Source organism: Bos javanicus, chromosome 10 (genome assembly GCF_032452875.1).
Source record: "Bos javanicus breed banteng chromosome 10, ARS-OSU_banteng_1.0, whole genome shotgun sequence".
In the NCBI taxonomy this organism is placed as follows: domain Eukaryota; kingdom Metazoa; phylum Chordata; class Mammalia; order Artiodactyla; family Bovidae; genus Bos; species Bos javanicus.
This window is the reverse complement of record NC_083877.1, coordinates 18,904,756-18,922,907: the sequence shown is the minus strand read 5'-3', so window position 1 is coordinate 18,922,907 and position 18,152 is coordinate 18,904,756. Positions and strand designations below refer to the sequence as shown.

General features: G+C 40.5%; 2 protein-coding genes across 18 annotated transcripts in view; one reads left to right on the top strand and one right to left on the bottom strand.

Moving 5' to 3' along the window:
• SENP8 (SUMO peptidase family member, NEDD8 specific) overlaps positions 1-6,001 on the bottom strand; it is a 31,846-nt gene extending 25,845 nt beyond the window's left edge. The window contains exon 1 of one of the 3 annotated variants that reach the window (XR_009739037.1): positions 5,522-6,001. The gene's annotated coding sequence lies outside the window, so the exon portion shown is untranslated. Of the gene's footprint in view, positions 1-4,186; positions 4,364-5,521 lie in introns of those variants that run through there. The other 2 variants (XM_061430275.1, XM_061430274.1) reach the window with 2 other exon arrangements.
• Positions 4,493-18,152, top strand: part of MYO9A (myosin IXA) — a 257,820-nt gene continuing 244,160 nt past the window's right edge. For 5 of the 15 annotated variants that reach the window (XM_061430248.1, XM_061430246.1, XM_061430250.1 and 2 more), the window contains exon 1: positions 4,599-4,972. The gene's annotated coding sequence lies outside the window, so the exon portion shown is untranslated. Of the gene's footprint in view, positions 4,973-18,152 lie in introns of all 15 variants that reach the window. The other 10 variants (XM_061430254.1, XM_061430252.1, XM_061430257.1 and 7 more) reach the window with 5 other exon arrangements.

Here is an 18,152-nt window from a genome sequence, read left to right as displayed (position 1 = left end):
CCCCATTCCCTAAGAAAAGGAAACTTGAACCATACCAATAGGTAGATAGACTAGTGAATATAAACTAGTCATGCTGAAGAAAATAGAATCTGGTTCAGAAAACTAACTTTACATTACTTACTTGCTTTAGTAACACCTGGGCCTCAAATTTAATGTTTTTAATAATATGGTTAAAAAGTCACACCATTTGGGGAGTAACTGGGGTTTGAGCAGTAAGTTTTCTATAGTCTGGCAATGGTCAATTTCCAAAAAGATGGGTTCCCTAGGCCTTGAGGACTTCCTTTTTGTTTACTAATGCATTTACCCAGCAAAGAAGGTTTAAGGAATTGGCAAGGAGATGAGTCTTGACCTTAAAAAAGTCACAACTGTAGGACTCACAGGTGTAGACGGAAATATAACTAAGAAAGGCCTTGGCAACATCTAGGAACCTAGACACATGGTAAAGTGAAGTTGCTCAGTCATGTCTGACTCTTTGCAACCCCATGGACTGTAGCCTACCGGGCTCCGCAGTCCATGGAATTTTCCAGGCAAGAGTACTGGAGTCGGTTGGCATTTCCTTCTCCAGGGGATCTTCCCAACCCAGGGATTGAACCCGAGTCTCCCACACTGCAGCTTTACCATCTGAGCCACCAGGAAAGCCCAGATACATGGTAAAGTCACTGCTTATTAGACGTTCTAACGTTATCATTATAATACAAAGGAAAGGGCTAGCCTCTTGACCTGGAAAAATGCTAACAGATCTCTCCACAGGTGTGCACCTCTTTGTTGAAAGGCATGTAATTTAGTCCAATCTTTTCCTTTAGGTTGGTCACACTGGGGAAATAAAGGAATTTAGTGGCACCCCATTCCAGTATTCTTGCCTGGAAAATCCCATGGACGGAGGAGCCTGTTGGGCTGCAGCCCATGGGGTCGCACAGAGTCGGACACGACTGAAGCGACTTAGCAGCAGCAGCAGTAGACTCTTTAGAGATTGCTTTATGATAAAATTTAGCTTTTTAAAAAATTTAATTAATTGCTGGTCTGGCCTCTTCATTTCTATCTTCTTTTTTGATAAATGTAATCTGTACATTACTGCTGATTATTTTTCAAATAGAACTCGTTTCATTATCCTGCTCCAAGTTTTTAAACATTTCTCCATTGTCTACCAAAATTAAGTACAAACTACAGCATAGCATTAAATAATTTCAACAAAAATAGCCCTATCAAAAAAAAATAGCCCTATCTTTCCCAATTTACCTCCTTGTACTTATCCTATATAGACAGCCACAAGCCGAGTTCTCAAATTATTAGGCAACAGTAGGTCAGTAGCAGTTACTGCAACTAAATTATAGGAAAAAATAAATTTCCAGTTCCCTATGCTGATTCCAACAGAAAGGTTGAGAAGTGAACACTGCTCAAGTACCTTTCCAAAACACTTACTTGATCTGTTGTGATCTTGTTTAAAACCATTACAGTGAGCTATTTATAAATCTAGGATCCCTGGACCAGAAGGTGGCTAGAATTAACGGTTCCATGAACTTGGATTAGGGGAAAAAATTGCATCTTTTCAATAACCTCTGCTGCTGCTGCTAAGTCGCTTCAGTCGTGTCCGACTCTGTGCGAGCCCAGAGATGGAAGCCCACCAGGCTCCCCAGTCGTTGGGATTCTCCAGGCAAGAACACTGGAGTGGGTTGCCATTTCCTTCTCCAATGAATGAAAGTGAAAAGTGAAAGGGAAGTCGCTCAGTTGTGTCCGACTCTTAGCAACCCCATGGACTACAGCCTACCAGGCTCCTCCATCCATGGGATTTTCCAGGCAAGAGTGATGGAGTGGGGTGCCATTGCAATAACCTCTAGCTGAAATTTAACATATTCAATAAGTGTAGTCAATAATCCTCATATTACTGGTGTCTTCGTCACCAATAGGAAAATACTTCCAAATCACATTAAAGTTGTTACAGGTGTCTCAAAATTTATACTCATCACTATTTTGAAATTACATAATTAGACCTGGTACCATAGAAGGCTGAGCACCAAAGAATTGATGCTTTTGAACTGTGGTGTTGGAGATTTCTCCTGAGAGTCCCTTGGGCAGCAAGGGACAGCAAGGAGATCCAACCATTTTCCTAAAGGAAAATCAATCCTGAATATTCATTGGAAGGATTGATGCTGAAGCTCCAATATTTTGGACACCTGATGGGAAGAGCTGACTCATGAGCAAAGACCCTGATGCTGGGAAAGATTGAAAGCAAGAGAAGGGGATGACAGAGGATGAGAGGTTGGATGGCATCACCGACTTAATGGACATGAGTCTGAGTAAACTCCGGGAATTGGTGATGGACAGGGAGGCCTGGCGTGCTGCTGTCCATGGGGTCACAAAGAGTGGGACATGACTGAGTGACTGAACAACAGACCTGCTGCCTGATGTTATTTAATGTGTAAGGAATCGCATATGTAACTCCATCACACGTTTTTATATTTTTACAACTTTCAATAAAACTAACTTCATTTGTTTCTATGTATTTTATTTTATACATCTTTATTATACATATTAATTGCTTGTAGAATATAACCTAAACACTTTAGCATGGAACTCAAGGCTCTTCACTATCTGTTCACACCCACTTTTTCATCTTCATCTCTGTCCCGCCCCTACTTTTCATACTAAACTCTAGTCACACCAGACAATGGTGACTCACTCTTATCTGGTGGCTGATAAGTTTTCGAATTAACCCTAGTTAAACCATTCAATGGCTTGGGCTTTGCCTTACACAGACTTTCTCTGCCTGCCAAAAGAATTCTTTTAAAGGTTTGTTTTTCCTAATACTACAGGTCTGAATAGGGCTGGTCTTAAATCTTTCTCATTCCTTACTGAAATGATTGATGAATTATAAAAGACAGGTTCTAAACTGGCAAGGCACTGTGTATTGTACTCATCTCTAGGGGTCTGAAGTTTGCTCTTGGATCTCATACATTAGCCTAGCTTTCATCTTTTGGGGGAAAGAAATGAGGATGGCTTGGAGCAGGAAGCCTGGATCCCCAGCTGATCGACCCTGGATGGAAGGGAAAAGAAAAGAGAGCAGTAACTGAGGTGGACCTGATTAAGTCTGAAGGATGGAACTGTGCCAGAGGGAAAGGCAGGAGTGACTCCTTCCCCCATTTTCCAGAGCTTATTCCATTATTCAAAACTTCATCACTCTGACCAAGCTCCCATTCCACCTCCAACTCTTTCTCATCAGATGACTCCCATCTTAATGTTACAGTGCCACTTTTATCAACCTTGGCCCTCCCCTACTTCTTATCGCTTTCCTTTGTTCTAGTTGAATGGTTTTTAACCCACAGCCTTACTCATCAATTTAAAAAAAATATCGATACCTGGGTTTAATTGGCCTCAGGTGCAGCAACTGCATTGGTTTTATATTTAAAAGGCTTCCCAGGTGACTCTAACGTGCATACAAGATTGAAAGCCACGAGTATTCTTGGTTTTCTAACTCGTACCAATAAATTGTCTTCTCGGTTCCATGGTATTTTTATGCCCAAAAGACTCCCATCTTGAAAACAGTCTTGTGGCCCACACGCTTGCCCCTAACCACTTTACAACGATGTTTTTTAAAGGGTAGCCTACACTTGCATGGTTTTCACCAGCTATATTCTTTGATTAACTTTTTACTCTTTCGGCCAGTACTAGCACATGCTTTTGTACTTTCTGCTTCTATCTATTTCTTTGACCACCTACTGCTCACTAGCCTTTTAACAAAAATTAAGAGTGACTCAAAGGTCACCTTGGAAGGGGTTCCTCAAGTCTTTCTACACATTCATGCTCAAGAGTATCCTGTAGGTTTTTTTTTCCCTACTTTAATTTTACTTTACTACCACTGCGAGTTATCTCCTCGTCTCTGACAGAGCGCTTCAGAAAGCTGAGACTATTTCATTTGCTTCTGACTTTCTGGAGTCCAACGCACAGAAACCATTCAGTGAATAGTCTGAGTGATGAATGAAAAGTAGAACTAGGAAACGGAGGTCGGGGGCGGGGAAATACAGGGCGTGTGTGTGTGGCAACCAGGAGAGGGGGCTAACAGGAGTGTCGCTGAGAATTCTTGCCAGAATTGGAAATGGGGCACAGATACGCTAGATCTCCGTGGACCGCAAAGAGGTCCCCTGCCCGGACCCACATACCAACAAAGCAAAGTAGGGAGCAGGCTTCTTACCTGCTTCGGGCCTCACCACCCCTACCAGCCTCCAAGCAGCTCTGTACTGGCCGGAAAAGCAGCGCTACAGTCGCAAATCCAGAGTTTTCTACCCCCAACATTGCGACATTCCTCTCTAGTCCTCTAAGGCAGAGGCTCCCAGCTGTGCCGTAAAGTGAGGAAGAAAAGTTTGGGCGGGGCCGCCTGAGGCCAATGAGACGGGGCGTGTCCGCCAGAGGCAATTGAGATGGGGCGTGTCCGCGCAAGCGCACATTGTATTCGCTGGCGCCGTCACGTGCGGGGGCGGGGCGGGCAGGATCCCGCAGGCGGTAGGGGGCGTGGGAGGTAAGTGCGCGCGCGCCTGCTCGTCTGCAGCCTAGGAGTCGCGCGGGGCGGGGCCGCGTGCGCGGGGTCGGGGGCGCGCGGGCCGGAGCTGACTGGGACGCAGCGGCGGTTGGTTGTGGCTGCTGAGAGTCCAGCCAGGACGCTGAGACGCGACTGCGAAGGCACCCTCTGGCACCAGCAGAGGCGGCGACACCGGTGGAGGCGGCGGTGCAACGCGTGCTGGGCGGGTGCGGCGGGGGATGTGCCTGCCCAGGCCGGGCGGAGTCTCTCTGACAGGGCGGGGGATGCGCGGCGGCCGCTCGCCTGGACCCTAAAGCAACTGGGCCCACCGTCCCGGAACCGTCCGACCCTCGGTGGTCTCGGCCTCTGCTGTCTCCTCCGGCCTGACCCTGGGGCCGAGGCTGGGAGACGGCTTCCGCCGAAGAGGAGGGGGCTGCGGTGGCCACCGCGGCGGAGCCCGAGGTAAGACCCGCCCAAGCCGCCCAGCGGCCCTGCCGCCCGGCCCGGCCCACGTCTCAGTCTCTCTCTTTGGCTCTTGCGGGGCCGCTCCGCCCCGCCCCAGCGGAGACGCCCCGCGTGCGGGTCTGCCCCGCAGCCTCCCAGATACCCGATCGCTGCCCAGGATCCCCAGTAGACCCCACCCATGGTATCTTCCATTGGCCAGACACCCTTCTGGCCCTCCAGCCTCTCCTGGGGTTCTATCATGCCCCCCCCCCCCCCCCCCCCCACACCAGTACACCCTATTGGAACCCCCTTCGAACTCTTAGACGCTTAATGGGGCCTCGAGACTCTGTTACATCCTCCCGTGAGCTGACCGGATCACAGTTTCTCAGACCCAGTTAGGGCTAACCCCCTAACCCATTGCGACCCCCTGGTCCAGGGCAGATCCGTCGTGGCCACCCTTCTCAGCAGACCTCCTAACCCCCACCCCCGGCTCGCTTACCGCCCAGCCGACCAGCCCTTCGCCTACCCAACTCGGCTTTCCCATAGTCTATTTTGTGATGCTCTTACCTCCCAAGAGATCCGGTATCAGCCCCTCTATAGCCACCATCAACTGGCGCTTCTTCCCCCGACTCCTGCTGTAGCCTCTCCCACAGACCTCTTCTCCTTAGGCAGACCTTAGTATCTTTCTCCCCGCTCGTGATCCTTTCTTTGATTGGAAAGACTTTGCCGTGAAATCCTGAAGGGGTGTTACCCTAGTATATTCCCTCCGTGGGGATTAAGGGACCCAACTGATACCGAGGTTTGGAGGGTTTAGTCTGGTGGCTATAGAGAGTGAGAGGGAAGAACATGGAAAGCCAGGGCAGGGGGTGTGTGCTATTGTAAGATCACACAGCTTGCTTCTCATCTTGTCTCTTTTCTAGAACGTGTGAGGTAATCCAGATCCTGACAGTTTGGGGACTTTTGTAAGGATTAAATCACATATCACTAATGAATAAAACTGTGTCTCCATGTGTTATTATTTGCTTCACGTTCTTGTAGATTTTAATATACCTTTGGCACTGTTTTTGAAGGATACTAGGGTGTTTTTAAAAATTATTATTTTATTGTTTTTCAGTTTTCTGGGAAAGTAAGGTTTGTAGTTTTCCTTAATCCCTGAAGGTTTTAATGCCAGTTCGATAATAAAATTCTGCTACTTGGTGCTGCGGTCTTGCTTTTCCAAGGAACAAGTACAGTTACCATGCAGTGTTCACCGGTGTCATTACCAGCAGCCTTCTCAGCAGTAATAAAATATTGAATAAAATAGTTTATTGAACTCCTGAGCTGTCAAGAAGGAAATGTAATCTTACACCGAATGATCAGTGCATAATTTTAACGTTGGTAGAGGGATGAAGTATAGAGGGGCTTTTGTAGTCAGTACTTTAAAATTTTTTATTTTGTGTGTGTGGAACTAAGGAGGGAGAAAATCATATGAAAATTATAGGTCATAACTATAGACATAGTATAAAAGTCAAAAGGTTCAAAAGATTATGCAGTAAAAAGTTTCTCTTCCCCATTTATTCGCCAGCCACCCATTTTCCCTCCTTAGACGCAACCATTATTTCCATCTTTGTGTGTGTCCTTGTGATATTTCTAGCGTACAAGTCTATATATTTATATTTTTAAAACACTCCACAGACAAATGCTTGCCTACTGTATATTATGGCTACAGCTCCCCTCTCCCTTTAATAATAGATCCTAGAGATCATTCAACAATAGTACATTTGGAATTGCCTCATTTACTGGCTAGATAGTATTCCATTCTGGTGATCTTGAGGTTATTTTCAGTCTTTGTTTTTACAGACAATGCTATGTGCTTTTCTCTTAAATATATCAGCTGTTATATGTATGTTTTAAGTAATTTTCAGGATTCAAAAAATTTCCTGATGGGTCTTTTATGAACATGCAAAAAAGGATATAGTTAATTTCTCATTGAACCACTCGCTGGGCTTTCATGGAGTTTCACTAGCTTTGATAGAGTTTATATTTATTTGGATTTTTAATAATGTTTTATTGGTCTTCCCTGGTGGCTCAGTGGTAAAAGAATCTGCCTTGCAAATGCAGGAGCCACAGAAGATGCAGGTTCAGTCCCTGGGTCAGGAAGATCTGGAGGAGGGCATGGCAACCCACTCCAGTCTTCTTGCCTGGAGAATTCCATGGACAAAGGGGCCTGGCAGGCTGTAGTCCATGGAGTCTACTTAGCATACATGTACATAAATGTTTATTTATAACTTAGTTGATAGTTATTGAAGGATTTAAAGGAGGGGACTGAAATGATTTGCATTTTTAAAAGATCACTCAATCTACTTTGAGGAGGGTGGATTGAAAGGCAGGCTAAAGGTGTGGGGGGGTGGTAAACAGTAATGGTGCAGCTTCTTCATTTGGGTTTTGAGAATAGATAGGATTTGGCGAGTTCACTGGATTTGGTATTAGACTGAGGGTTCATAGAGGATAAGATCTAGGTTTCTAGCTTGTGCCTTTCACTGAGGTGGGGATCTGTATGAGGAAGGAGTGGAATTTTTGTTTTTATCAAGAAAGAGGAATTCAATTTGTGATATTTTGAGTTTGGGTTACTGGTGATTATACATCTAGCAGATGTAGATGGCCAGTAGGCAACTGGATTTGTGGCTTAAGCTTGTTATTAAGTTCTGGGTTGATAGTAGGTTTAGGTGAGAGAAGAAAAGATTGTAGGATAGAAATTCAGCATTTACAGTACACATAGAATTGAATGTCTAAGCTATTAATAGTAAATTATGTGGTTCAGTTCTGTAAAGAATCTTGTTATGGTTAAACATCAATAAGTTCACTATCTGACAAGACTTTTCAACAGTGTTTTCCCTTGAGTGATATATAGTTCTGAGGGAAATGGAAGTAAACTTAGGTTTTTAGAAAGGCAAAACCTCAGTAGAAGTTAGCACTATAACCTTATTCTTTCTAAGTGTTTAGATTATAGTATTGTAAAAGTTGTTCAGTCTTCATTGTTTACAGAGAAGTATAGGAGCTTGGAAAATGTTGTCTGCCAAAAATATTAAGTGTTTTAGTTTGTATGATTTCTAGCTATATTAGTAACAGAGTTTAGTCAAGATTTTTCAGTCGTGTTTTTAAACCATGTGATTAAATGTGTGCTCAGTCACGTTCAACTCTTTTCGACCCTAGGACTGTAGACTGCCAGGCTCCTCTGTCCATGGAATTTTCCATGCAAGAATACGTAAGTGGGTTGTCATTTCCTCCTCCAGGGGATCTTCCCAACCTAGGGCCTGAACCTGCATCCTTGTATCTCCTGCATTGACAGGCAGCTTCTTTACCACTGTGACATAACATTGCCTTAATGTGTTTATAAGTCTCAAGCTGCCTTGTAGAGCTCTTGCCTTTACTTGGACCCGTGTAAATCACTGCTAATGGACATTTAATCTTGAATTCACATTTCAACAAGCACTTCACATATGTACAAAATAAAACTCGTCTCTGTATCCCTTCCCTCCAAAAAGCTGTGGGGGTAGAAAGAGACAAAGGCAACAAAATCATTTCTTTCGATTTCCGGTCTTGATGAATGGTACCACTCTCTCCTCTTGAAGCTTTCAGGAAGCTGGAAATCATCCTCCACTCCATTCTGTACCATACTACCAACATCACTAAGTCCGGCACATTCTCCCTCATGATATTTCAAATCACTGTTATTGTTATTTTTGTTGTCTCTATTTTAACCCCAAATGTCTGTTGGTCTTCTCTCATCTGCCTCTTGTTTTGCCATACCCTCTAGTTCATTCTCTGCGCTGCTGCCAGAGTAAGTGTTCTAAACTGCTCTTTTAGTTAGGCTCTTTCGTATGCAAGGAAGAGACTCAAGTTACCTTAAATAGAGGAGTGCTTCCTGAAAGAAAACATGCATGTGGGAACGCAGGAAAAGTTAAACAGCTTGGTCTTAGAAAGAACGTGAGCTTAAAAATAAAACTGGAAGCCGGAAAAGACAGATTTCACTCTGAGCGAGTGGGTGAAAGTCGCTCAATTGTGTCCGACTCTTTGTGACTCCATGGACTATACAGTCCATGGAATTCTCCAGGCCAGAATACTGGAGTGGGTAGCCTTTCCCTTCTCCAGGGGATCTTCTGAATCCAGGTATTTCACTCTAGTGCTCTACTGTTAACTTGTCTTAGCTATTTTTTCTGTTTCATTTTGTATTATTTTTTTCTCTCTAATCACCCCCCTCCACCACCACCCCCCTCCCCCGTCTCACAGCTTTCATTTATTCTTAACTTTTGCCTCCTTTTAACTGCCGTCACTCCCATGCCAGTATCTTGCCTCCTGGCTACTGTCTCTTTAGCTTAAGCTCCTGTTGCTAACTTCTTCCTAGGATTTTATGGTTTGAATTCCCAAGAAACAATCTTTGGATTGTTTAATTTTTAATCATGGGCTGCTAGCAGGTCTGTGTACTGGGTCATGTGACCACTCCTAGCCATTTAGTGTTGACTGTATGTTTATTTGTGCATGTGGATGTGAGGCAGGAGCATAATGGTGAAAAACATGGGGCAGCGTGCAGGGTAACTTCTCACAAAATGGGGTTGTAAACATGACAGGCACCGTGATTGACATGGTACAAATAAACGTCTAATCATGTCCTTTTCTGTTGAAAGATCTTCAGTGCGTTATTGAAGTTGCTCAGTTGTGTCCGACTCTTTGCAACCCCATGGACTGTAGCCTCCTAGGCTCCTCTGTCCATGGAATTTTCCAGGCAAGAGTACTGGAGTGTTGCCATTTTGTTCTCCAGGGGATCTTCCCGACCCAGGGATCAAACCCTGGTCTTCTGCATTGCAGGCAGATGCTTTACCATCTGAGCCACCGGGGAAGCACTTTCAGGTTAAAGCTTAAACTGTAGCATCGCATATATGTGAGATCCTTCGTGCTCTGACTCTTACTTCTTTAGGCTTTCCTTCTTTGCTGTCTTCCTTAAATTCTTTGATCCACTCATTGAACTTAGGTCTTTGCATGCTCTGTTCCTTTTCCTGTATTTCCCTTCCATCTTTCTTTGCTTGGCAATCTGCTCTCTGATCTTCAAGTCTCAGTTCAGGTGTATCTTCAGGAAGCTTTACTTCCAGGTTAAGTTAGGTATTGCTCCTGTGTGCTCCCAGTATCTAGTGCTTGCTTCTTTCTCAGCTCTCTAATGAAATTCCTAATAGCTTGTCTGTTTTCTTCACTGGGCTGTAGCTTCTTGGGTATCGGTGCAATATGGTTAGGTTTTTAGACTGAGGATTTGTAAAAAAGAATATTCTTATTATAAATTACAATGTATACAGAAAAGTACACAGATCATAGATGTACAGCTCAGTAAATTTTCACGGAGTGAACACACAAATGTAACCAACACCCATATCTAGGATAATACAGGATAATACTACAGCCTACAAGACACCTTATGCCCTCTTCTGGTCACTAGTCCAGTTCAAAGAAGATTTAATTTTAAATAGGAAAACTCTTTTTACATAGATTTCTCTACATATTTTGTGTGTTTCTTTAGATGTACAAGAGACATAGACATTAGAATTTTGATCCTATAGAAAGGGCATACATAGAGTTTATATTACGCAATGTAATTTTGGCTTATTTTTGTGCAGTAGATAAATTCAAAGTCACATAACATTTTAAGATTCAGTTATGGGGTGTTTGTATTTAGGTAGATTTTCTTGTTTGTAAGTTTAATATCTTAGAGTGGCAGAAAAGAATTGATAGACCAAAGAATATTTGCTTAAAATAGCCTGTTTTGAGTGAGGAGCGTGCTTGAGATGGGTATAGTAAACATGTAAAGCACTTTCCAAATGGTGTTTGGCCTCTGGGTTTTAATGTGAATTATGTTGCTAGCATATTTTGGCAGTGGGGTCATCCAACGGGCAACTGGAGTATAATTTTACATGTACAGTGAGGAAAGGACTAGCTGTCCTGTGTCATAGACAGCTGGCCTGCTAAGAATTGGGTTTTGTGTGTGTGTGTGCAACTAACAATAATTTTAGAGAGTACTTTTTCTCTGTTTTGATTTTTCTTCAACTTTATGTGACTCTTTGAATATGAAGGAATTCTTTTAAACAGTCCTTTTCCATAGGTGGACTTTTCTGTCAGTAAATACTAAATTTGTTAAGACCAGTTAAGTAGAAAGAATACAGTAAGTACTCTATATATGAACCTTGAAGTTGTGAACTTTGAAAGATGCGAACATGCCTTCCATTAGCGTCAGGCATGAGGGAAATTGCAGCTTGTTCTCTGTCTCCTATTGCTGGTGGTCCTTCAGTTTTACCATATCCCATAGTCAGTAACGATAGTTACTGACTCCTCTCCCTCCTGTAGTCAGTAGCTCTTCTTGTCTGTTCACTCAGTGCCAGCCCATGTATGCCAGCCGTTATACTATTGTACTCTTCAAGGTACTGTACTGTAAGATTAAAATTTTTGTTTTTTAGAAATTATTTGTGTGAAAAGTATTATAAACCTATTACAGTACAGTAGTATATAGCCGATTGTGTTAGTTGGGTACATAGGCTAACTTTTTTGTGCTAATGAACAAATTGGACTTACAAAGGCACTCTTGGAACAGAAATCCTTCATATGTAGAGGACTTACTGTATAGACTTTTAAACCTGGATTTCCAGCTTTTTTGATAGTTTCTAGCCTTATCACTTATGAGCTGTTATCTGTAGACAAATCACTTAACATTTCTGAGCTTCAAGAATGTTCATCTCATAAGATTGTCATGAGAGTTAAACAGTTATGTAAAGTACCAAGCACATGGTTGATACTCAACAAGTCTACTTTTTCCTTCTTGAATATGTCTATTTCTTGTTATGTTTAAATATGAGATCAAGAATTTAAAGTGTTGTGTAAATGTCATCAAAGTTTGTTGCTAGTAGAAGTAAATCTTTGGATGGTCTGCTGGCTGTCTTTGAAGTGTGACCATATTTTTCAATTCAAAAAAATCTCTGAAGAGAAGCTTTTCTTAATATCTTAGTATATCGGATTAATGGATGTTAGAATGTCTTTTGAGTCAGTGTGAAGTATCATAACAAATGTTCTGTTTGCCAATGACAAACATTCCTTAAATCATTGACAGATTGTAGTACTATTGCTGTGTGTAGTATGTTTGAAATCTGTTTACTTATATTGATTAGATGATAGTGGGCTGAGTAGTCTCTGAATTTTTTTTTTTTTTTTAAGGATAGTAACTTCAGTTTATTTAGTTTATTCTCTGGGTTGCTGGATCGTAGTTCCCCAACCAGGGATTGAATCTGCGCCCCCAGTAGTAGAAGCATGGGGTCCTAACCACTGGACTGCCAGGGAATTCCTGAGGGGTGTGTGTTTTGTCTAAGGGAGAAAGTTCTTCAGATAACTGTGTGAATATGAGTTTATAAATGATCTTGAGATTATGTGTTTTCCTTACCTTTTTTAGCAACTCTACCTTACTATAGTTTTCCTCCTGCTTTCTCCCTACTTTTGTTTTTTTTTTTAATAATAAAAGTACTTAGGAAATGTTGAGGGACTTCCCTGGTGGTCTAGCAGTAAAGACTTTACCCTCCCACAGGTTTGATACCTGGTTGGGGAACTAAAAACCTGCATGCTGTATGGTGTGGCAAAAAAAAAAAAAAAAAATTGAGAAGTTGAAAGAGTAGAACAAAGAACATTATAAGTCCACCACCTAGATTCAAAAATTAACAATATGCCATCCATATTTGCTTTATTGTTTTTTGTGTGTAGGTGTCTGTATATACGTTAACTGAACCTTTTGAAAGTTGTTATTTTGACTTCTGCCTCAAAATACTTGAGTATGTATCTCCTAAGAAAATATTCTCCGTGTCACCATAGTGCCACACGTAAGAAAAATAAGAGTAATTTCCTGATAACATTTAGTATTCAGACTACATTTAACTCTTCCCAGTTTTTCAAACTAGAATTCAGTCAAGATTTTTGCATTGCATTTGTTTTATCTTTTTAGTCGTTTTTTAATGTAGAAAAGTTTCTTATCCCATTCCTTTTTCTTATGATACTGAAATTTCTTTGACAAGATTAGATCATTATCTTATAGAATGGCCTGTTTTCTAGTTATCTAATTATTTCTTTGTGCTTTTGCTTAACTGATTCTCTGTCCCCTGTATGTCTTGTACACTGAAAGTTACAGTTTAAAGGCTTGGTTATGCATGTTAAAATGTTTTGGCAAGAGTACATCATAGGCAACATGGGAGGTGGTGGTGTTTCAGGCGCTCAGTCGTGTCCAGCTCTTTGCGACCCCACGGACTGTAGCCCGTCAGGCTCCTCTATCTCTGGGATTTCTCAGGCAAGAGTACTGGAGTGGGTTGCTATTTTCTCTTCCAGGGTATCTTCCTAACCCAGGTATCAAACTGACGTCTCCTGCCTTTACAGATGAGTTCTTTACCACTGAGCCACCAGGGAAGCTATATAATGTCACTATTAGTGATCTAAGTTTTATGAAGTTTAAAGTGATGTTTGCTATATCTTTCCATTGTAAAAGTGTATTTTTTTCTTTTATGATCATCAAGTACAATAGTCTGTGGGGGTGAGGCTTTGATATCTTACAAATATTCCATTCTTCATAATATTCTTTACCTGGTGATTTTAGAATCTTTTGTGAGCCTTGGGCAAATAAGTTTTTAACTTAAAGTTTAAAATGTTGATTTTTCTAATTCGGTAATTTTTTACGTTTATTAGCTGTCATTTTTCTGTAAACAAATGATTTATAACTTTTATCACCTAGGAGTGAACTGCAGTTCTTCCTAAAAGGGCAGAGTAAGTAAATGCTTAAGTCTTCCTTGTCAAATTTTCAGAGTGAGGAGTTGGTCTAATAGTCATCTACAGTGTGACAAATGAGTTTGTTAATCATCTCTTTGTTTTTTATTTGTTGTATTACAATTACTTACAACTGTTCTTTTATTTTTAGATTTTATTGAAGTTTAGTAGATTTACAGAGTTGTGTTAATTTCTTCTGTACAGCAAAGTGACTCAGTTATATGTATTATTTTCCATTATGGTTTGTCATGGGATATTGAATATAGTTCCCTGTGCTACACAATAGGACCTTGTTGTTTATCCATCCTGTATATAATAGTTCACCTTTGTTAATCCCAAATTCCCATTCCTTCCCTCCCTTTGTTCTTTTTCGATGTTTAGATTGTCTCAAATAAGGCTGTTGGGAGTTCCTTCAAGCAGGCACCTGAATTCTTTTTGCATAAACCTATTATTAGTCTTTGAGTGATTCCTTACTTTTGGATATAAGATATCTTGGCTCATCAAGGATTTCTCCTACTTTAGACTGGAATCAGCAGTTTCTCCAAAGAGAAACTGCTCTTTCTCCAAAGAGATCTGTCTCTTTATAGAAGAGGATGATGTTTAGAAAACATCTGGATGCTAAATATGCTCCTTTTTATGGAACTGTCATCACTTCTAGGCCTTGTCAGGAGGAAAAAAAAACGAGGTCATATTGATAATTCCAATTCAAATTTAACATTGCACACTTCTTTCTTCATCTTTTTAAAAAAAACTTTAGTTTTAATCTCTTTTATATTGAAAATCTTAATTTTTATTAACATTGAATTTTTTCCTAAGTATAGCTAAAATAATTTAAAAATAAAATTACTCAGTGAACTTTAAGATTTCTTTGCATCTCATTTTGTCCTTAGAATGTATCTCACCAAGGTTATGCTTACTGTTAGTACTGTGTTTAAAAGTCACTTGAAATCATTATTTTCTCAGTGTGATTGTTAAGAGTTTGGTATGTATTTAGGTCCATTTGTTTATCATTTTAGAGTTTGCTTCCTCCTTTTTTTTTAATATATACTCTTACCCTTTGAATATGTAAGATACATAGCTCAAAAGGAGAAGCCAAATGTGACGAATATGTGGAAATCTTATTTTCATCTCATCCCTTCTATTTCCTCCTTGCTTCCCTATAGATAACCGTTTTTGTAGGTTTCTGATGAATCATTCCAGTTTTTGTTTGCTTTCAAAGTTAGGTGTATGTGTGTATTCTCCTTTCATACACCAAAGGTAACATACCATATTTACTGTTTTGTATCTCTTCTTATTCTTTTTTGTCCCCCATTTCACAATATATTTGGGAGAATACAACATATTGGTATATACAGATCTTATTTTTTTTTTTAATGGAGGCACAATATTCTGTTGTGTTGTATATCATAATTTTATTAATGATTTATCATTAATTAATTTATCATTAATAAATTTATCATAAATTTATTAATATCTGATTAGATATTTGTGTTCAGTCTTTTAAACTATGAATAAATATTGCATATTGAATAGATTAATTGAACAATAAAGTTTCTTCCTCAAATAATTAAGAAGGAGTTGATTTGTTTCAGAGGGACTTATAGTCCAAGGTGGGGTGGGGCGGGGGGCTTTGTTACTGTGTTTTGTTATTGTTAAGATTTCTGGAAAAGTAGATATTTTGGGACGTAAGTACACTTCCTTGCACCTAAATGTTAGGTGATTGATATCACTAATGTTAGTCTGCTTTGTTTTATGGCACCTGGGTTAGAAGGGACAAGGGATGATTTACCTACTTCTTTCTCCCTTTGCTTCCTGGCTCCTTGAAGCATTGAAATAAAAATCTGTTGTCCTGGGTGTTTTCATGTAAGCATAAGTCAAGTTCTTTCCTTCCTGTTTTTTCCCACAACTTCCCCGCTCCTTAACTTCACCTTTTTTTCTCTTTTTGCCTTAACTCTTTCAGATTATCTCCAAGCATTCAATGGGCAGATACTTAGAGTCTAGTAAGGCAGATAAAATGTATAGTTTGAGTGTAAAGAATAAAAGATAGGAATACTAAAGAGAGGGAAGGGACCTGCTAGGATGCAAGGAATTCAATCTCTGGGGCTTATGTAAATTGCTTTATCATATTAAGTTACTCTAACAGGAATTTTCCTGCTGTAAAGGGTCCAGTGGTTAAGACTCCACATTTCCACTGCAGGGGGCACAGGTTCCATCCCTGGTCAGGGAACTAAGATCTCGCATGCTGTGTGACTCGCCCCCCCCGCCCCCCCCCAAAAAAGAGATTACTATAGCAGTCATATACAGTTGTTAACTTTTCCTTTTTATGCACATATACAGGAGAGTGAATAAGACGTATGCAGTTTTAAGAAAATTATGAAGTAAACATTTGTGTTGTCATTGCCCAGGCCAACAAACAAGAGCTGCCTCCCCATTACCTCACCCTCAGCTCACCCTGTCAACATAGGCCAATCTGTGGAAGTGGCTATTATCCTGACCTTTTGTGACTGTTATTTTCCTGCTTTGCTTCATAATTTTAAATCCCAGGTCATATATCCTTAAACAATGTAGTTTATTTTTCCTTGTTTTTGAACTTCATATTGAGTATTTTATGTGATTTAAAAAATTTAGTTCAGAATTTGTCAATTTAATGCCAAGTTGTTAGCTGTCATTTGTAAGATTTCATCGTGGTAATGTATTCCAATGTATGGTCACAAGGTACTACAATTTTTTTCATTCTAGTTGTGATGGACATTTGAGTAGATTTCAGTTTCTTGCTGTTATGCAAATAATTAGGTGGTGAGTGCTCTTGTACCTGTTTCATATTTTCAAGTGCACAAATATTTCTAAGAATTCCTAAGAATGGAATTGCTGGGTTGCAAGGTATGCACACATTCAACTTTGATAATGGCAAATTGTTTTTCAAAATTATTTTAATTTGTAATTCCAACACAATGTGTGAGAGTTCCCTTTGTTTACATTTAAACACTTAGTATTTTTAAACTCTAATATTTTACCAATTTGAAAAACATATTGGTGTCTCATGGGTTTAATTTGCATTTTCATAATTACTAATGAAGTTGAGCATCTTTTCACAGTCATTTGAATTTTCTTCTTATGTACCTAAGTTGTTTGCTCAGTTTTTTTCTGTTAGGTGATCTGTGGTTTTATTACAGATTTTTAGGAATTCTATGTGTGTGTGTGTGTGTGTTTAGGCTGCACTGCGTGGCTTGCAGGATCTTAGATCCCCTACCAGGAATTGAACCCAGGCCCATAACAGTGAAAGTATGGAGTCTTAACCACCAGACCTCCAGGGACTTCCCTATATGTGTTTCGGATACTTGTCATTGAGTTATAACTGTTGTAGTATACCCGTATCTTCTGTTTTGAATGTGTTTTTTCGCTTTTTGTGGTGCCTGTTGATCAACAGAATTTCTCAGTTTTAATGTAGTTACATTTATCAACTTTGGCTAGTGCAGTTTGACTCCTTTTAAATTAAGAAACCTTTTCGTAGCCTGAGGTAAAGAAGATATTCTCCTGTATTATCTTCTGAGAGCTTTTAAGTTTTAAACTTTCACAAATTTAATCTTTACCTGGAATAGATTTTATAGGTAGTATAACGTCCAGTCTTATTCTTTCCCACTCAAACAGATACTCAGTTGTTCCACCATGGATTTTGAAAGGTTCCTCTTTACTGATCTGCAGCGCCACATTTGACATATGTCCAGTATCCATACTTGCATACTTCTGTTTCTGGATTTGCTTCTCTGTTCTATTGGTCTGTTTGACTATTCCTGTGTTAGTAACACACCGTCTTAACTACTTATCACTTTAGAAGTTTCGATACCTGGTAAGGCAAAATCACTGTGGATGGTGACTGCAGCCATGAAATTAAAAGATGCTTGTTCCTTGGAAGAAAAGCAATGACAAACCTAGATGGCGTATTAAAAAGCAGAGACAGTACTTTGCCTACAAAGGATCGTATAGTCAGAATTAGGTTTTCCTAGTAATCATGTACAGATGTGAGAGCTGGACAATAAAAAAGGCTGAGCGCCGAAAATTTGATGCCTTTGAACTGTGGTATTGGAGAAGACTTTCTAGAATCCCTTGGACAGCAAGGAGATCAAACCAGTCAATCCTAAAGGAAATCAGTCCTGAGTATTCATTGGAAGGACTGATGCTGAAGCTCCAATACTTTGGCTATCTGATACGAAGAGCCAAGTCATTGGAAAAGACCTTGATGCTGGGAAACATTGAAGTCAGGAGGGAGACGGGGGACAACAGAGGATGAGATGGTTGGATGGCATCACTGACTCGATGGAAATGAGTTTGAGTAATGGGAGATGGTGAAGGACAGGGAAGCCTGGTGTGCTGCAGTCCATGGAGCCGC